The following is a 22,652-nucleotide window of genomic DNA, read 5'->3' as shown; positions in this document are numbered from 1 at the left end:
ATAACAACTTGCTAGCTTTGTACTTTGAGGCATGGAGATTAGGAGGAGATGGAGGAGAGATAGGAAAAGATTGATGATAAAGGAAAAGGTGAAACCCCTTTCTGATCTCCTGTATGGTGGAGTAATGATAATAGGATTGCAATGATAATTGGACGGAGTAGGTTTCCATCTAATTTTATGGTATAAGTCTACCTAAGCTCAAGATTGGAATAGACTTATTTTATCAAATAATATATTATTTTATCTATAAATCTATTTTGCTAGCCCTAAAAGGTTGTTTAGAAAAATAAGTAGGAAGAATGGGGAGACATTGCCCACTTATTCTATAACCAGAAGATGTCTACAATGCAATCGGTGAACCTCGAAGTTTGTGTTTATCAAATATGATAGTTTAATGTATCACAGTAATATTCTCCATGGTACAAATAAAATGTTGAGTTGTTTATTTAATTTTCTATAGATAGAATGGTTACTTAATTATTTACAAACAAATTAAATTGGCTATATTTTTTATTTTTCTTTGATGCTATATAGTAGTGGTTATAGGGATGATCTTTCTATTATTTATTAATACTCTTTCTTTATCCTAGTCTTTGTATAGATAAATATATAAACACATCAATATCTTATAATATTATTATTTTTAGTTTTTGTATAGCTAGATTAATAATAAACATCAAGCTTGACACTTGTAAACACACACACACAAATTTAGTGATTGATATGACTTAAAAATTTAGTCTAAACCAACAAACTAGCAATTTATTTGATTTTTTATTATAATCTTCATTTTTAATTTCTAGCAACTAAAAAAAGTGGTGGTGACTTAGTGTAACTATTATTAAGTGCAGTAATTTTCTTGATCCTCTTCTCTAGATAAAAAAAATATATCGATGCATATATAAAGGAAATAACAATAAGAACAGTAATTTTAACCCTATGTTTGGGATCATGAGAGGAAGGATGGATGACCTCCGTCTACTATTTAATTCAAAAAATTTTAAAAATGATAGATGAAAAGGAGAGATTATTTATCCATTTTGATCCATCATTTTGCATCCTCTCAAATTGAGAAATGCAAGAAAGAATGGATGGATTATGTAATGGGTGTGGCTTTACATTGATGAAATTATCCTTTATTAACTTTTTGATGAAATCTAAATACCTTTTTATTTTTTTATTTATTTTATTTACATATATTTTTATTTTATCTATATATTTACCCTATACAATTAAATTTTACTACTAATTATTTTAATTTCAGCGCATAATTTTCATAATTATAAGTAAATAATTGAAATCATCTTTTATTTTTTTATTTATATTCACTTTTTAGTTAACTATTTGTATAAAATTAATCAATTATTTAAATTAAGTGATAAATTAATTAGTGATTTATATAATTATAATAAATAAATTTATTCAAATATAATTAATTTATTAAATTATTTATTAAATTAATTTAAATTAAATATTTATATAATTAAAAATTTTAACATTTTAATTTATATATTGCTCTATTTCTTTAGTATAAGTAAGTGTTATAAATTAATAATTATAATAATATTTTTTTCAAAGGATAGTTTAGTAAATATGTTTACAAATATCACTCATCAATCCTTTTGTATCGAACAGAGTGTTAGCCCTAGAATTGATTTTGATAATATAAAAAGAGTTTGAGTACAAGATTATATGTCTTAATATTTTATTTAAGAATGATTGTTAGCCCTCTTAAATGCTAAATAATTCTGATCACTTACCTTGACATATCTTTGAGAAAATTTAAAAAGATATATCCTGAAGAAATAATTCATGGGCAATAAAGAATTCATATTAAGCATACTTTAAGTTCCTGCTCTCAAGCAAAGTTAGTTTTCCTCTCTTAAAATTTTTATTTTTGGAGGCAAAAGAGTGTATGATCTAAAGAATTTAGTCTAGTCAAGATGCATCTCTCAATATACTCAAAATATATTTAAGAAGCAAGCCTAGCGTAAAAATATTTTGGTTCAAGGAATATTGTTGAAACTTCTTATGGAATGCTTGGCACGCCACTGAGCCGATCCAGTTCCAAGTTGAGTCAACTGAGTCTCAAAGTACAAGAAAAATAGAAGCCTTTAAAATACAGAAGAATTCTCTGAGCCAGTCCTGTAATCAACTTAGCAGACTAGTCTAGAGCTTAGTTGACTTAGTGAAAAGTAGATCTGAGTCAATCTCAAAAGAAGATGAACACAGAAAGCTGTAAAAGTTAATATTTCTTCTGAGCGACCTAAAAGATCAGTGAGCTAACTCAGTTGTCAAGTGAGTCAACCAGCACAGGAACTAAATCGATTCTATCTTAGGCTTGTAGAGCAAGATCGAACGATAGATCTTTGGCATCCACTATCAAGCTGACTTAGATTTCAGGTTAACCAACTTAGTATTGAGGTGAGACTTCTCGATGATAGAGTAAGCTGACTCAGTGAATATAGATAAAATATTGCTAGTTTTTAAAAATAAAAAATCGAGGCAAATTAATTCCAAATGACTATTTTCTTGATTCAAATAGCTAGAACATTAAATGGAGGGTTTTTGAGCCAATATATATGAAGAATTGATGGAGAGAACAAGGTAGTCTTGAACATATAAACGTATTGAGCATTTATTCAAAAAAAGAGTGAGGAACCTCAAGAGAAAAAGGAAAGAAGTTAAGAGCATCATAAATACCATCTTTCTATATCAAAGTCAAAGTAAAAGAAAGGAAGTGTGAGTGAATTTCAGCCAGCATTCATTAAGAAGAAGTATTAAATGCTACCTCAACTTCTCAAAATTTTCAAGAAAGAAGTTTAAGCATTGAATTCTCAGCAACCACCACTTTTCAGCATTAAAAGAGTTTTATTATTTCAAACTTTTCTTATTGTATTCAATTGCTTTATTTGTTACATATTTCTTGGGTGTAAAAACTTGGGGTTGGTCCAAGCCTTATAAATTGAATGGTGATTGGTTTGATTGGTATCTCCAGAAAAACTAATCAAAATTGATTATTATCTCAGAAGAAAATAATCATGGATTGATTGTAAGCCTAAAAGAAAACAATCAATTATAAGGTTCACTATGATAAAAAATAAAATTCTTAATGAAAATAATTGTTACTTAAAAACTTAATTTGGTCATAAAAATTTTTGATGATGAAAAAAATCATCACATCACTCATTATGAAAAGTGCTTCGCTAAAGCTATAACATAGTAAAAGTAATATTTTATCACCAAATATATATTAATTATGATGAAATTATATTCATCACCAAATGATACAATATTTGATAATAATTTATTCTATCATAATAAATTAAAAATTTTATCACGATATGATATATTTTTTATTATTAAAGGTTAATTACTAATGATGTAAACATAGTCATCATCAAAAAAAATAATTTCATCGTAAAATAGTTTTGGTAATAAAAATAAATCATCATCATGCTCGTCATCAATAGTGTCTTGCTAAAAGTATAAGATGACAATAGTAATCTTTTATCACCAAATATATATTAACTATGACGTAACTATATACGTCACCAAACAAAATAATATTTGATAATGATATATTCTATCACAAGAAATTAAAAACTTTATCATGCTATGGCATATCTTTCATTAGTAAAAGTTAATTTCTAATAATATAAAAATAGTTATCATCAAAGATATTATATTTTTATAACAAAATTATTCATCAGAAAAGTTTAAATATTTCATCATCAAAGAGTACACCATTGTCACTAAAAGATTCTATAATGAGTCTCTTATGAAGTTATATGACATAATAGCTTAGATTTTATGACAAAAATATTTTATCATTGAAGGTTTTGTAATTTTATGATGAGTGATATTTCATCATAAATTATTAAATTTGGTGACGAATAAAGTTCATCATTAAAATATTATTTTTTATGTTTTATAGGGTGATAAATTTTTTTTTGACATGGAATATCATAGTGATTTATGACGAGTCGAAGTATGTCACTAAATGTTGAATTTAATAATAAAAGAACTTCGTCATGTAGATACTATATTTGTGAGGAACATATAGTGACAATAAATTTTTATCATTCAATATAATAATAATTTCATGATGCATCAAATTTTATCACAAATTATTACATTTTTTCAATTAAAATTTATTATAAAAAATATTGCATTTAATTATTAAAAAATAATGATAAAAAATTTAATCATCAAAATATTAATAAAATTTTTGATGAATTAAATTTTATTTATAAAAAAAATATTCATTTCACATATCAATAAAGCTCGTAAAAATTCATGACATTCATTTTTCATAAAAAAAGAGATAATGTTCCATATGTAGTGTCAAATTATAAATAAAAGTGATAATATAGTTTGAGTTGAATTTGAAGAAACTCCAAAAATATCAAAACCATAAGAGCCATAATTATCATCATCAATCTGCATACAAAATATAAAAAGTAGTTAGAGAATTATAGTATAAGAGTTGGATAAAAAGATGCTAATTTTTTTCTTATAAAAGAAAATTTATTGAATTAATTATAAAAAATAGTTTGAAAATCATATATTACTTATATTTTATCATATATTGGAAGAGGTATGTGGAGTAGATGCATTAGATGCCATAGACACAAATGTACGGTCATATTGATTTTAGTAAGCTAATATAGCAACTATCTGTGTCGTGATGTCCTCTAGCTTAGATCGATAAGTTTGTATCTCTTCTCTTAACTCATTTTGAACTCTATCAGCTTCCTCCTGAGTCCTCTAAAAAGCCTCCTCCAACTCTAAAATCTTTTTGCTGGTCGAAGAAGTAGTTCGTTTTGAACTATCCCCAAAGTCTTTAATATATCCTGATCTTGTCCCAAGAACATAATCATATATTTCATCAGGACTCATAGGAATCTTATCCTTTAGTGTGAGTTAAGATTACAACTCTATCATTTTATTCTAGAATAAAAGATAATTATCAGTTTAACCTCTCAAGTAAGATAATATAAAATTTATGTTATAAAATATAATATTTTCTTATATAAGCATCTTCAGTTTCCTTGAATACTCATCGATCTCTTACCTTCTTTATATCGAGTGTGATGGAAGAGCTCAATCCTAATCATCTTCTTATCAGTATCTTTATTACGCTATATAATTAAAGCTATAAAAAGAAAAGATTAACTTAAAAATTTTGAAATATATATTTACTGAAACAAACACTAGAGTTCCTTTTTATGTTATTCAAATAAAAATTATGATACTTACATTCTCATAATAGAGTGACACAAATGCCCTTATCCTTTATTATATAAAATTGTCAACTCCTTTCAATTTTTCTGATTTTTTGCATATTTTTCCTTTATAACATATCTAAATCTATTAGTCCATATGTCTTGGTATCAAAACAACAAAATCAATATTAAAAAAATTGAACAACAAAATCAATATTAAAAAAATAGGTTTTTTGTATGTATACCCTTCTAACATTCAAATTTATGTGAAAATCCTTCCAAAATTGATATTTATATATATATATACCCTCATAAAATACTTGTTTTATATGTATACCATTTTTTTCTTATTTTTTTTTGTATATATACCCATATTATCTAATATCGTTAGAAAATTAATAGTTTAAAATTTAAATGACTAAAAGATCTTTTGTGGGTAGATGTGTAAAAAAAAATTATAAAGATATATATGTAATTAGTAATTTTATATGAATATTTATATAAATTTGAATGTTTAAAAAAATATGCATGTAAAAAAAATTTAATTTAATTTTTATCTATTTTATCTAAATAGATATCGAGCCCTCTTACTCTATAATGTAGTAACACTTTATATAATATAACAACATGATGTCGATATCACATAATATTTTATATATTAAAATACTATATTATATTTTATTTTTGGATAAGATGAGATGACTATATCCATCTTATAATATCATGATATACCTTATATATTTTATAAAAATATTTTTGATAAAAAATTTTAAAATAAGATATGATAAGATTACAACTTCTCATTATTACGTAATATCCAAACCCACAACTATGCCCATCCTATATAAATATACAAGTTATCTATCTAATATCAAATTCAGATACTTTTTTCAGAAGCATATTATTATTCATTAAAGAAAATATAGATATTTACAATCTATCTATTTTCTAAATAAAATATTTTGATCTACCATTTGATAAAAAGATCATTTTATCTATGTAAGTCAATAAATTAAATATATTTATTATTTTAGTTATATATGTTAATTTTTTTTATTAAAATAAGAAAAGAATTAACAAATCAAGAGAGGTGTATTACACATAAAAAATTTTAATTTAGATTTTTTGCATATATATATCCTTCCAAATATTCAAATTTGCATGAATACCCTCATAAATTATTATTTACATATATATCTTTATAAATTTTTTTTGTATATCTATTCATAAAGATATTTTAGTCAATTTAATTTTAAATCATTAATTTTTAACGGTGTTAGATGATATAGATACATATATAAAAAATATATTTTATGAGGATATATAAATAAATTTCAATTTTAAAAGAATATTCATATAAATTAAAATGTTTAGAAGGATATATACATAAAAAATCTTAAAAAAATTTTAGCTTGAAGAACTTTACCTTGAATTTGTCGCCGTTCCACATCATACAGAGATCTTTATAATTTTTTTGAGAAATCCTAGGGGGCAATCCTGAAGTGCTTCTTGCAAAGTGTTATGCTTCTTGAAATGCAAATGCAGTCTATATCACACTTGCCTAGATAAGTTTATTAACATCTTCTCGTATCTTTTTTTTATATAGCCTAATTGTATATTAAATCTTGACTACAAAAATATACACATACATAATCCTATTATTATTTTGATAGAAAGTAAATACATTACATTAAAAAATAATAAATAAAAATATAAAATTTTAAATAACTTTTTGATTAATAGAGATGCTCAAATGTTTCATTTTTTTCTTGATCATTTATGTCCTTCCATTTTGTTGGCACTGGGATAAACTTTCAAGAAATGATCCCAAGTTCAGATGATAACTTAAAAGATTGCACATAACTTACGGATCTCCCCTTCTCTTTACGTATTTTAATAGTCATTTTTTCATGTGCTTTAATATATTTTTCAAGATCTTTCCCTCATGTTGGACCTCGACCAATCCTAGAAGAAATAGAGTCTACATTTACAAAAGGATTAGTACTTAATAATTCTTTAGATAGGTTTATGTGCCAAGAAAAAATATGGACAATTTAATTCTATACCACATGTATTATATAAATAGAGGGTGCAAACATGATAGAGTATTTGATACTTAAAATATTATCAATATTGTTCAAAAATATGTGATGAGTAGTTTGCTCTGGCTCAGATGACCTAGATAAATCATTTAGTATGACATCAGATGTAACAACCACTTCACTTGCTACCCTCTTATTAGCATGATATGAACATTTATATAATTCTATTTTTCAATCATAATATAAGAAAAGGAATAAAATTTTATATTAAATATATTAAGCAATGACATAAAATATAAAAAAATTTAGCAAGCATATACTAAGGATATAATGAATTAATATGTAATTCGAATAAATTGTAAAACTTAAAAGCTTACTAGTATTGCTTGTGCATACATCTTGAGTGGCTTGCTCTAGCTCTAGTGATCTTGATGTATTAGTTAGCATAATATCATATGTAATAGTTGCACATAAAGCTCTCTTCTTAGCACGACCTCCCGGTGCCATTAATCAACTTTATTATAAAAATAAATAATTAAAAAAATAAGAATACTAGTTAAAATATTTAGTAAAATTAAGAGTCATGATTTAAAATTGGCTTTCATAAATGTAAGGCACATGTTCATTAGAACAACCACCAACCAATAATTTATAAATAAAATCATAGCAATCATGAAGGAAAATATTTTTGTAATTCAGTTAAATCAACATACATAAAATAAAAATAATTGCATCATGAGTCTATATCACTATCCTCCTCAATAAATTGATCTTTTTTCTCATCAGTATTATAATATTCTACTATTATTTTATGTTCCTCATCCTATCTTCACAACTGAAATCATCATTAGTATGGATTCATTTTTTGCTAGTTTATACATTACTAGTCTCAAGAATGTAAGGATCAACATTCATCCTATTTAATGATTGTCTTTTATTATCATCGAGCTAAATAGTCCCATTATTATCAAATGATTCATCATCTTGGTACACCTCATCATCCGCATCTAGCATTTTGTCGGTATCTGCAGTTATTTTTTTGGACCTCTGAAATATCGTATAAGTGTCTATATTGAAATTTTTATACGATTTGTTATTTTTTTTCCAACTTTTTATCATCCTTATAAGTAATTTGATTTGCTTGTGTTGATAATATGAATGGATCATTATTATACTAATGAGCACTAATATTAACACTTATGAAGTTAGCATCCTTCTGTAATTTTATCTTCTTACTACCAGTATCGAACCATTTGCATTTAAATAGGATAACACGATTATGCTTGTTACATTTTAATTCAATAATATCAGTTACAACACCATAAATTAATTGGTTCATTTTTATAAAAACCTTCAACTACCACACCACTATTCTGATGATTATGATGATTATCATAATCTTTGGTGTGGAATCTAACTCCATTAATAATGCACCCTATATACTGTCTCACACATCTATAAGACCATATGCTAATATGTATAACTCATTTGTAGCTTTTGATGATCTCTGATTATATAGTAACGAATCTACAATAGAGAAAATATCAATAATTAGTCAATGTAAACTGATCATTTTATTATATTTACATCATAAAAAAAAATATTTACATATCATTTAAACTATAGATGAAATTACTCTTGATGCCTCTTTTCTATTTGTTGCTCACTCTCTAGCTTAAGTCTTCTCTATGTTCACTAAAAATAAGGTGCATATGTATGTGTATTAATTAAAACTATCCTTACACAAGTAGAATCCTTACACAAGTAGACATAAATGGATATATAATAAAATTTCTTTCTTACCTAGTATATGTCTCCAATTTCTCACAATTATTTATCATATACCGTCCAGTCATATTAAATTTTTCTTTTGTAAGGTCATCAAATTTTGCTGTTTCAAATGGACGAACCTTTTATGAGAAAACAAACAATCCATCCTCTTGCTCCCTATGGCTTATATCAATATTTCTCTCTTTCCGATCAAATTTTATCTTAATACCAGTAAGGTACATAGAGCAAAATGTTAGACACTCATTTGTAATATAAGCCTCTAAAATTAAACCTTTTAGCTAGACTTTATTATTTACATATCTTTTGAGTGTGCCTAAGAACCTATTAAATAAATCAAGTAAAGGAAAACAAATACAATCAAACTCATGATTAAAATATCTAAATATATAGATATTAGAAGATTGATGCTTTACCTTTCAATAAAAAATATTGAATGGTATTGAACCGGTCTTTCAAGTAGGATTTTATATGGTAAATGGATAGCTAAGTGCACTATAACATCAAAGAAAGTAGGTGAAAAAATCTTTTAAAGCTTACATAATATAGAGCTATATCCCTTGTCAAATCCTCTAGTATATTTTGTTTTAATGTTTTATAACATAATTGTTAAAAAAAATTACCTAACTCTACTAATGCAATGTAAATATTTTTGTGCAAAGATCCATGAATTTCAACCGGTAGTAATCATTGTAAGAGACATGATAGTCATAGCTTTTTAATCCTGATATCTTACCATCATTAATATTCATGCATCATGATATGTTTAATGCATATGCATTTGGAAGCTTCACTGATTTTAAAAATTCATAAAATCTTTATTTTTTATTTTTGGCTAATGTATAATGAGCTTGCGACATCGTATAAGAACCATCTTTATGTTTTTCTTTAAGTGCAACTCCTTTCTTATTCTCATATCCTCTAAATCTTGCCTCACTTAATATGTATTCTTTGTTTTTCCATCAATATTCAATAATATCTCTAATACATTCTCAGATATGTTCTTCTCAATATGCATAACATTAAGATTATGCCGTAACTTGAACTTTTGCTAATAAGATAGTTCAAACAAAATGCTCTTTTTCATCAAGTTTAACTCCTCAATTGCATATTTTCTTTTCCTATTATTCGAGTGCTTTCCAGGTCTGACATATTTAAGATAATCTAATTATTTTAGACTTGTCCCCAAATAATACATTGGGTTCTCGTCGATGCTTTGGTCTTCCATCAAACTTATTATCCTTTCATCAACTATGATGCTATGGTAGAAATCGACGATGGCCTATGTAACAAATCTTATTTCACAACCTATGTGAAGAAGTTTCCTCATTGCAAGTAGGGCATGCTATATATCCTTTAGTGCTCTATCTTAATAAGATGGCATATACTGAAAAGTCATTTATATTCCATAAAACTACTGCATGTATATGAAATATCTGTCTAGTCAAAGCATCATAGGTTTGTATACCATTTTTCCATAGCTCTTTTAACTCATCTATCAATTGTCGCACATATACATCAATATTCTTTCCAGGGGCATGAGGTCCAGATATAAGTAATGATATCATGAAGTAAGGCTCCTTCGTACCTTTTCAAGATGGTAAATTATATAGTATAAAAACCATAGGCCATATACTATAGGATTTACTCATGTTGCTAAAGGGGTTGAAACCATCTGTTACTAAGCCAAACTTAACATTATGAGGATTCTTAGCAAACCAGTCATACTCTTTATCAAATTCTTTCCACACTTAGGAATATACTGGATATCTCATTACTGTCTCATCATTAGAATATTTTTCTTTATACCATCTCATATTTGTGATAGTTTTTCTTGGCATAAACAATGTGTAATTTAGGTTTCAATGGAAAGTACCATAGGATCTTATAAAAAAAAATTTTACCCATTCTATCATTAATTTTTCACCTAGAAGTGATACATTCTGGACATTTCTGGCTATTTTCATACTTCTTTCAAAATAGTACACAATCATATTTACAAGCATGAATTGGCATGTATCCCAATCCAAGGTCTAGTAAATTTTTTTTTGCATCATAATATGACTTTGAAAAGTCTCACCATCAGAAAAAGCTTCATTCTACAACTCTAGCAACATATTAAATGATTTATTGTACCAATGATTGTAAACCTTCAAGGGGAGCAACTTTATTAGAAAAAAAATGTTGAAAACTTTTTGCAACCTCGATATAGTTCATGTTGTGCTTTCTTTGACAATCTATCATAATTTTCCACTTCTCCTTCAATAGTATTATTAGGACTATGATCATTGAATGTCTGTCTTGAATCAACATTAATGACACTTCCTCAAAATGCATCTTCTATCATAATATACTCCATCTTCTGCCTCTTCATTTTCTATAATGCCTTCTTCATTATCATATTCATCATCATTGTCTTCATTAATATCTCCTTAAATCCTAAATTCAGAAGATTCTTCATGGTATATCCATCTACAGTAGCTTTCCATTATGCTATTTATTAATAGATGATCATATAAGAAATCTTGCTTTTTGATATATACATTCAAACAATCTCGATATGAACAGTGAATATCACACTCTGGACCTATATGATCTCTTACAAACTACATGAAGGATCTAACTCCTAACTCATACTTGTGAGAGTAGTTTTTTGCATGCATTCAACTTCTATCCATAATCAAGCCTCTAGCTAATGCAATCAAAAGGAACAAAGTATATAATATTATAATATATTAAAAATATATTAACATGTAAATATTTAAATGAATATAAACAACAACATATATTTTAAAACCTTTAAATATATTATTCCTCTATTTCAGTTATGAAAGAAAATAGAAGTTGCAAATTATATGTCTTCCTCGGTGTGTTCTATTCACAGTTTAAACACTTAATTCAGGCAAAAAGAAAGAATTCAAAGTTTATAAACTAGCTCTTCTTTAAATTGAAGTGATACAAGCAGTTCGTGATATGAGCAAATGTTTGGTATCATTCTAGCTTGATATTTTTAAGGTATATCCTTAATTTACTGACTATCATCAATATGATTATATATTTTTAAACTTTAGCTCTCAGATTTATAGAAATTCATAAGGTTACTACAAACAGAAAAGATTTTGAATTTGTTATAGTTTTCTCTAATATGTTATAGACTGACTAAACTCTCACATCAAGGAAGCATCTACAACCTGATAATACAAAGCACCCAGATGAAGAAGATGCTTGATTTATTTTTTTTAATAAAAGTGAGAGGTATTGTCCCCCTAAATTATTATTCTATAAGAGAAGTTTACCACTAAATATGGAAGTGGGGTTTGGTTGGCTTTGGTCAACCAACAAAGGGGATGTGATTACAAGTTTTCAGATTGCAAGTTTATGGGCTGTAAGTTATAGGTTTCAAGTTCATTGCTTTACCTTTTTTCAGATTTACAGGTTTTTAATTCTTAATTTTTTAGCTTTGTAGAAAATAAGTTTTTAGATTTTTAGTTTTATTGAGGAGATAATAGACCAAGGAAGAAGATGCTTGCTCTATTGCCTCTTCGTATCCTCTTGCTATTTTGTTTGGTCTTTGTTCTTTTTATTTTTTGAGTTGAGAGGTAGAGGTAAGGATTGATATGAGCTTCTTAAATAGTGTATAGAATTACTGTATCAGTAAAAATACTAAAAGGCAAGTTTACAATGGCATCTGTGTCTATTTTCAGATTAGTGAGCGCGCAGAAAAGCAGAAGGAGGTAGTTGTTTTCTCATCTCTTACCATTTAAGCATTGTGAATATTTATAGTGACTATGAAGAAAATCCTATCTATTATTTTTTCCCTTTCTTCTTAGTTTTATTTGAAGTTAGAAGAAAAACATCAAGCTTTAGAGGCTAAAAAAAACCAGCGTGAAGTTAGGACTAAGGTATTTTTTGCCGTATCTTTGAAAAAAAAAAAATTTATGCTAAGATTTAACTTATATTCCCTTTTCCTAGATCCCTTGCACATTTTCTTCTTTGATAAATTAACAATTTTTATGTTATTTATCTTTGGGAATAACAAAATCTTTAGTAAATTTTTGATCTAGAGCTTCGCAACTTTCTATTTTACCATGTTTGTATTTAAAAAATATCTTAAAATATTTGATTTGTGGAGTATCAATATACTAAATTTTTGATAGAACTCTGCGACAACTTGTTTATCTTGAATAATATTTAGATAGAGTATAAGTAGAGGTTTCTATATTTTAGTGCTATAGAAATTGATGTTATCACCAATCTTTGATCTTATCTTTTAGTATTGACTTATATTTTGACTTTGGAAGTGATGTTTTGTATGATTTACTCTAGAAGTTTAAGTACAGTATTGTGCATCCTACATCCTTTTTCCAATACCATGATTAACAATAAGCTGATGGCTTTTGTGTCATCTATGTGATCATTGTTAATTCACTTCAATCTATACCAAATATTTGCTTATTTTTCTTAAATTATTCAGATGTGATGCCCATGCAAAGCAACCAATTTTCTTGCACAATCAAATTTAGACAATAGCAACAATTGACTTTTATTTTATTAATATGATTCATGATGCACACATTCTTAATATGGGACTGTTGGATCGGTACATATATAACCATAACTAAAATAGCAATAGATAAGAATAAGAGCATTACTTACAAAGTTTAATTATACTACAACAAAATGATAAAATGCTTAGATAAACAAGTAGAGAAGTTATGATTGTAAGAACAAACTATATTGATGACTTCATGATGACATTATTTTATAGTTTAATTAAAACATATGAGACATATTATCTTACAAAAAAGCAAGCATTACATGCATAAAAAATATTAAAAAAATATCAAAAAAATAAAAATAGATAGAGTACCTAGATAGCAAGGGAAAGAAAATTTCGAAGACGAAGGTTAGAAAATAGATGCCTAGATCTTAAAGGCTTGATGGTGGATGCTGAAAGTAATTAAAAAAAAAAAAAATCAGATGCTTGGAAGAGATCTTAAAGGCCTCATGATGGATTTTGGTGAGGAAAAGTGATGGAAGGGTAGGGATTTGAAAAATGATTGGAAGAATGGGATTTTGGAAGAGATGGGGATTCTATATTTTGGGCATTTTGAGAGTCCTAGTGAGACAGGGAGATCTAGGTACAGAAACATATTTAGAGGAAACTAAAAAAATATTTTTTATATACACAGAGTGCCAAATCTATTTGGAAAAAAAAATGGCACAAGTTGTTGGGAGTGAGAGTTGTTTTGGATGTGTGGGGCATGAGTTATTTTGGGCATGAGTGTTTGTTTAAAAAGAGGATTTTTGGGCATGAGAGTTGTTTCGGGCATAGAGATTTTATTTTCGGTGTGAGTGTTTATTTTGGAAAAGGATAGCTAGATAGCGTGGAGCTGAATGTTTGTTCAGAAAAAGGATAGCTAGGTAGCATGGAGATTTTTTTGCACGTTTTTAAGAGTCCTAGAGAGAGGAAGATTTACATATGAAAATATATTTATAAGGAACAAAAAAAATATTCCATATGGGATTTTTTATTTTCAAAAGAATTAGGAGATTGGGAGTCATAGAAGGAAAGGCCTTTTTATATGGGATTGTGGAATTTTGGTGAGAAAAAAATCTACAATTTTAGATTTTAAATATGGCATAAGATTTTATTTAGGAAGAGGATAGCAAGCATTGAGAACAAAAAATATATTTTGAGTGTGGAGTCTTTGTTTTAGCGTGAGAATTTATTTTGGCATTTTAAGCGTAAGACTTTGTTTAGAAAAAGGATAGGGAGTGTGGATATTTTGTTTTGAATATTTTGAGAGTCCTAAAGAGAGGAAGATTTACATATGAAAATATATTTCTAGGGAATAAAAAATATTTTCGATTATCATAGACTGTCGAGTATATTTGAAAAGAAAAAAATAAAATGTATTTTGAAGTGGGAGCATGGGATTTTTATTTTAAAAATATTGGAGGCGTGAGAATCATAGGAGGAAAGACTTTTTGGGATTGAAGTGTGAGATTTTCTTAAGAAAAAAATTGGATTTTGGTGTGGCACTTTATTAGGAAGATAGGTAGATGTGTGGGGATTTTTACTTTTTTCTATAAGGCAACTTTTGAAAAAAAATCAAGCATATTAGAATCCTAAAAGAAGGAAGATCTAGATAAAGAATATATGAAATAAATTAACAAATCATACCACATTTAAAATTTTAAGAACCAAAAAAATACATTGCGAGATTTGACATTCATGGTGTAAAGGTCTAGTACAAATTTTAGATTTTAGGATTTACTTGATTGAACTCAACTCAAGTTTAATTATTGATTTTAATATCGACTTAAAAGCTCGTGAGCTTAGATAAATATATTTATTTTTAAATATTTTATGCCTTTTATATTCTATTTTAACCATATTTTTTAACTATAATCAAATATCAAACCCAAACTTGAGTATGACTTGGTTCATATTCAAGTCAAGTTGAATTTTGTTGATTTCGAGTATCTATTTTTTTGGTTGAATGTAGTCAAGCTTGCATGTTGAGGCTCAATCGATCTCAAATCAAGTTTCAAGCTTGAGTACTTTAAAATGAGTTGAGCTCGAGCCTCTGACTACTTGATTCGACTTGATGGCACCCCTAATTGAAAGGCTATAAAGTAATATACACTTTTGGATGTTTGGGCACTTAAAATTATCTTATTTCTTTTTTTATATAAAAATTAGATTTGCATCTTTATTGGGTAATCTCTTAGGCTAGACATGTGGATTCAATTTGAAGGTTAAATTAGTTTTTGATTTGTAATTTTTGGCTTGAACTAATTTGAAGACTGAATTGGTTCATCTACTCAATTTCTGCATCAAATAAGAATAAGATTAATAATAATGCAGCTTAAACATCAACAGGATCATCAAATTTGATGTTGATTCCTTAGAGCATCGGATACCTGATCTGACCAGTTTAAACCCCATGATGGACATGTGTTCTTGATAAAGTATCTGAAGTAGATTTGGATCGAGTGTAGGTAACAGTGTGCCTCACCTCAAATCTAATTTGATATAATCTTAATCTAAGCCCCCCCTTTCAAGGTCATAATTATTTTAAAATATTTGCATGATAAGTACCTTACCTGACCCGACCTATCTTGTCTATCTAGCTTGATCCACTCTACATCATCTCCTTTACTTGATTCAATTTGCATCTGATCAAATATTAGGTTGGGTTTAGGTCCAATATTAGAATCTGATCAAAGAACCAAGTCAAGTCGGGATCACTCATAACTTGATCCGATTTGACCCATTTGCACCCTTAATAGAAAGTGATGATAGATATTTATTGATGCGATTATTTTTTGTCATGAAAAGTACTAATAGAATAAGTTTTAATTTTTAGTAATCCAAGATATTCTATCATGAAATTTATAACTTATTAGTGAAGCTAAATTTTATCATGATGTAGAAAATATTGTCACTAAAAAATTCTCTCCATATAATAAACATTGGCATTAGATATTTGATGATACTATTATTTTTATCATGAGAAGTAGTTACAGATACATTCTAACTTTTGAAAATAACACAAGATAGGTGATGCAAAATTTAAGTTATCAAAAATATAAATATTTAGTGATTCAGGATATTTGGTCATGCATTTATAAATTATTAATGATATTAAATTTTATCATAATATAGTAAATAGTACTATAAAATAATTTTCACCATATGGTGATAATTAGTACTGGATATTTAATGATGCTATTACTATTATCATGAAAAGTAGTTACAAATAAACTCTAACTTTTGAAAATAAAATAAGCATATACGACGTGACCTTTAAATTATTAAAAATATAGATGTTTAATAATCTAAGATATTTCATCATAAACTTTACAAATTATTCGTGACATTAAATTTTATCATGATATAATAGATAGTGTCACAAAAAAATTTTATCTACATGGTCATAATTGATGACAAATATTTGGTAATGCTATTATTTGTGTTATGAGAAGCAGTTATAGATAAGTTCTAACTTTTTAAAATAAACCAAATAAGATGACGTGAAATTTAAGTCATAAAAAATATAGAAGGTTAGTGATACTAAATTTTATTATGATATAGTAAATATCATTACAAAAAAAATTCTCTCCATATGGTGGAAATTAGTATCAAATATTTAGTGGTACAATTAGTTTTGTCAAAAAAAAAAGTTATAGATAACTTCTAATATTTGAAAATTAAATAAAAATATCTGACATAAATTCAAGTCATTGAAATATACATGTTTAGTAACCTAAGATATTTCATCATGAAATATAAAAATTATTAGTGATGCTGACATTTGTCATGATATAATCAATAGCGTTATAAAATAAAATTCCCTCCATATGGTGTGAATTGGCGCCAAATATTTTGTGATGCTATTACTTTTGTCACGGGAAGTAGTTATAGATAAATTCTAACTTTTGAAAATAAAACAAAAAAATTGATGCAAATTCAAGTCATCAAAAGTATAGATGTTTAATAATCTCAGGTATTTTATCAAGAAATATACTAATTATTAATGACACTACAGTTTGTCACTATACAGTAAATATTGTCAGAAATAAAATTTTCTCTATATAGTAGGAATTGGTGTCAGATATTTAGTAATACTATTATTTTTGTTACAAGAAGCAGTTATAAATAGCTTCTCACTTTTGAAAAAGAAATAAAAATAGATGACGAGAAATTCAAGTCACTGAAAATATAAATATTTAGTGATGTAAGATATTTTATCATAAAATTTATAAATTATATATTAATGATATATTAATTAGTGGATGTAATTTTATGATAAAAATAATTTTTGTCACAAAAGAAATTGCTAAGTTTAATAGCATGATGAATGCTAATTTTCGTCACTAAATATATATTTTTGTTGATAAAAATTATTTTATCTTCAAAATTTTTGTCATTGATAATCTTTTTTGCTCTAATAGTTATCATTGGTGATCTAGTGAAAACTAACTAGGTTGGATTGTGAATCTAAAAATATAATCGAACTGTAATCTTTGAAAGATTGTAGTTAATTTTTAAGCTGGTTTACTTGAGGAATAACGTAGGTGCCAAGTTTGGTGCCGAACTACTATAAAAGATCTTATATTTGTATTTATCTTCCTTTGTTTGCTTTATTATTTTCACTGTATTTATTTATTATTTTGTTAAGCCCATCACAAATATTTTTTGAATTATTTTTGTGCATATATTGTTGAAGTTAAATTTTTAATTTTAAAAAATCTAATTTATTTCTCTTTTTTGATCACTATCTCTTAGAGAATGAAATCATTCACATCTATCCTTTATATTTTAGCAAATATGTGAAAAGATGAATGGAAGATCTATTCATTATTTCTTTATCCATCTTTTTTTCTTCTATCCACCATCCCATCAATCCATCCATCATACCAAGTAGAGGATAAATAATTTGATGATTGCGTTTAATCATTTATAGCCATTTTGAGAACCCAAGCAGAACAATGGAACATGGCTAACCAATCACAATCCATCAGATTCTTTAAACATCTCATGTCAAAACAAAACTCTTATTAAATAAATCACTTTTACTGATGCAAAACGAGGTCACTAGTCAATCCCAAAAATTCCCAAAAGGGACGGAGTCGGAACGTGACAACAAATGAGACTGCACAAGAATAAACTAACCAACCCAGCCCCACCTCAAAACCATTTTAAAATGTTATTGCGTACACCGCAAGTGCGTCGATTAAGCGCTAAAGCCACCCATTAATCTCGTATTAACACATACTAATTACCAAACTCCAAAAAACGCACTCCTTGAGAAACAAAAAAGACCCTTAAGTTCACCATTCCTCAATGCCGTGTGGGTTCCACACAATTTGAGGCAGGTAGATCTCGACGTAGGAAATGGGGCTTGTTAGTAAGTCTCCTAAAAAATGACTCGGGGACAATATCTAGTAATTTAATAATTAATTTTTTTAATGTTTCAGGACAACTCCATTTGCTTAGCGCACACACCGCAGCAGACAAAGCCCCCTTCTCTCTCTCTCTTCTCTCTCTCCCCCGTTTATTCTTCAGTCCCTTCCCTTCTTTTGTCTTCTCTTTCTTCCGTCTTCCGCTCTCCATTCTCCATTTCCTCTCTCTCTCTTTCTCTGCTCGCGCTTTCCAATTCTCCGAATGCCTTCTCATCTGTTTCTTTTCTCTTGGCTTCTTCTCTTGTCTAAGGTTTCGAGGGTTCTGGGCGCTCCATTCGCCGGAGCGAGCTCGAGCTCCGGTGCGGGATCGAGCGCCGAGAGCTGGCCCCATCTAGGGTAAGGACTGGGCAAGGAAGAACAGTAGTGGTGCTGGGATTGCCGCTCGTCGTCCTCACTAGTTCAACTGGGTGGAATCTGAGGGTTTTGCGAGGCGCTGATCTGTAGATTGCTGCAAGAGCTCGTGGGAGTTTGCTTGCTTCGGGTGTTCGGATGGCTTTGCTTAGATAAGTAAGAGGAATTGTTACTTTTGCTGGTGTTTTAGTGAAAGATTTGTTTTTGTTCAGTTTCTCTTGTTGATTTTAGTGGATCATTGAGATTTTAGATCTGTATCGGAGAGAGGAAAGAGATCGGGCATCAAAGTTTGAATTTTGGTCGCAAGTATGTCAATTGGTTTTTTTGGGAATAAATCTTTCTATTGTGCTAATCCAGGAACGGTATCATTGGTAGAAAATCAGAGATGGTTGGTGAGATGCTGAAATAGCTGAAAAGTTTCCTCCATTGATCTTTAAATCGTGCAGAATGGTGAACCAACAAACGTGATGAAGGTGTGGGAGCCAATGGGTTTCTGTGCGATTGTGTCAGAAAGTGGATTGAGGGGAGGAGGAGTGGAGTCCTTTAATGAATTCTTTCTTTTGTAGTTTCTATGACATTTATATATTGCATACTGCTTTTTGGAGTAAAATTTATTTTATTACATCTTGGTATTTTTTTGTTTTTGGAAGTGTCAGGGCTAGTATGGTTTGTTTGCTTCTATTCCTATAAGTGAGCTACTTATTTTATTTTCAGCTGGTATCCTAGGACAGAATATAAGGCAATGTTGTTATTATGTTCTATTAAGGGCATGCACAGACTTAATTAAAACAAGCAAAAGAAATCAAGGAGAAAAAAAAGAATTACAGTACCATTAAAAGGGTAGGAAGGACCATTAGTTGGAAGGCTAAGGTTTGGGTCCTTTGGCTTTGCAAGTGTAAGCATGAACACATGTCTGATCCTGTTAATTTGAGGACAACAACATTCACCTGTACATAGGATTTCAGTTGTCAAGCCCCTTATCAAGTTCTTAGTCCATCATGGAAGGGTACATTGCATGTATAGACTGCAATTAATTGATGGTTATGCTTGTGCCTATTGTTTTTGATATCTACAGGCCAAAATTCCCTGTCTTGGTACTGGATTCTGTACCAGTGCCACTTTGGTACAGTGTCTGTGTGCCCTATATGGAGATCGGTTCAGTGTACCATGCTCCCTCCGCGTTGAGTCTCAATACAATACCAGTATGGTATGGTGCATCTAATACTAGGCAGTATGTATTGGTATGGTGAAATGTGACTGCTGAACTTTGAGGCTTCAAACGAGATCAGCACACATGGCTTGGGACTGATGATTTTGATTTATTGATGCAGTTATTTCTGATAGCCTATAAAAGGCAGAATTGTGTTTTGATACCAATGAAACAATACTTATCCAATCATGATCTACAAGCCACTGGATATGTGTAATGAATATCAGCATGTTTTCTTATATACTCTGCACAATGCTTGGCTGATTTTTCAGACATTTCTGAAAGCTTTCCTTTTTAATATTGTGGTTTCTAGTCACTGTTGATGAGACTCCCTACTTACTAGACGGATCTTTGGCCTACACTTATCCAGGACTTTTTATTTCTCAGTCACTTGATGCTCATGCAGTGCTTCTTCTGGGCTTCCTTGATTTTTCCTTTCTAATTCATCCTTCCTTGCATTGCCAGATTTCCGCCTTAACTTCTTCGTATCTTATGGGTCATCTTATTATCATGCAATCTCTTTATTACTCGTATGCAAAATTCATATGATTGTCATAGAAGTTCATATTTTTATGTGTTGATGAATATAAGAAGATCCCATGAAAGTATGGAGGCACATACCTATTGTACCTTTCTTAGATCCTATTTGGGCTTTCCTTGACATATCATTCCTTTATATAATTAAACCAAGGTGTTCTGACAATATTTGGCAAGTTTCTTGCTGATTTTTTCAGATGGGTTCTTGACTTTACATGTGTTATTTCTAATTACCCCATCACCTTATGCCTTACCTTCACTCTTTCACATATCACTAACCAAAACCTTATTGTTTGGAATATAAGGCACTAAGGCAAGACACAGCATTATGGCAATTGTAAAATTTGTTAAGAGGTTTGGGCCGAAAGCTAACCAGTGAATGCTGACTATGGTAGGTAATTCTGTGATAAATGTTATCTGTAATGATTCATAATTAGCTTGGTACTGAGTGGAAGAAGACAGAAAGGGATCGTTGCTTGTAGATTAGCTTCCTGGGATTCTCAAAAGGCAATTTAATTTTCAGACGCCTCCACAGCCCATTAATTCACATATATGATAGTTATAGTATGCAATGTTTAGTGTTCTGTAAACTCAAAGGAACATGTAAAACAGAAATGTCATTTGATTTTTTAAAGAAAGTTAAATATTTCTGTAATTTATTCAATGATGTCACAGTCCTTTTACAGTTCAAGTTTTTGTTTAATTCATAACAGTAAACAGCCATGTGCTGGGCATGCTTCGGAAACTAAAATATTGCACAGTTACATTTTAGAAGAGGATATATATAAAATAAAAAAAAGAAGAAAAACATAGGATATTTTCCTAAATATACACTACTGCTATAATGATTTGACTTCTAAATATGTTTGGATACATATTTAAATAAAACATAAACAAAAAGAAAATATAAAACAAAAAAAGAACAATGTAGTAGGACTAATATCATCAAGCACTCTTGCTCTCTCTCTCTCTCTCTCTCTATGTATGTATGTGACCTTATATTCACTATCATGAGTGAAATAAACCTATTTTTAATAAAGTAGAAGTTTAAATAACATGCATATTCCATCCCATCTCCCCCAACGTGATGCCTTTCTCATCTCTTGTTGTTAGAGTCTGTGAGTTGCCCATTACCATCTTTTATTGACCAGCCCATGTATGCACCGCCAGGAGGTGGCTCTGGTGGAAACAGCCATTCAACCACCAACAATCATTCAATAGGTTGTCCATAGTTGTTCAATCACCCAAGGGCCCCATAAAAGTGTCTTTTTTTCTTTTTAAATGTCTCTTTCTTTTTCCTTTCTCTTCTCTTCTCATGTTATTCCTCAACTTCCTTTCTCATTCAAAGAACCTTCCTTTTTCCTCTTCTCTTCTTCCTCTTTCCTTCTCCTTTTTAACCCTACCTTTGTCCATTTTCTGTTTCATTTCTTTGTTTTTTCTCTGTTTATTTTATATTTTTCATCCCTGTTGCATTCCTTCTTTTTTATCTCGGCATGCAAATATGGGATTCCAATTGTGACT

General features: G+C 28.7%; 1 protein-coding gene across 9 annotated transcripts in view; it reads left to right on the top strand.

The window, feature by feature from the left end:
* Positions 1–19,077: 19,077 nt before the first annotated feature.
* Positions 19,078–22,652, top strand: part of LOC105033930 (mitogen-activated protein kinase kinase kinase YODA) — a 48,099-nt gene continuing 44,524 nt past the window's right edge. For 5 of the 9 annotated variants that reach the window (XM_073246053.1, XM_073246052.1, XM_029261442.2 and 2 more), the window contains exon 1: positions 19,079–19,540. The gene's annotated coding sequence lies outside the window, so the exon portion shown is untranslated. Of the gene's footprint in view, positions 19,541–22,652 lie in introns of all 9 variants that reach the window. The other 4 variants (XM_073246051.1, XM_073246048.1, XM_073246050.1 and 1 more) reach the window with 2 other exon arrangements.

This window comes from Elaeis guineensis, chromosome 11 (assembly GCF_000442705.2).
Source record: "Elaeis guineensis isolate ETL-2024a chromosome 11, EG11, whole genome shotgun sequence".
In the NCBI taxonomy this organism is placed as follows: domain Eukaryota; kingdom Viridiplantae; phylum Streptophyta; class Magnoliopsida; order Arecales; family Arecaceae; genus Elaeis; species Elaeis guineensis.
The sequence above is the reverse complement of the archived record's forward strand: the minus strand, read 5'-3'. Positions and strand labels throughout refer to the sequence as shown.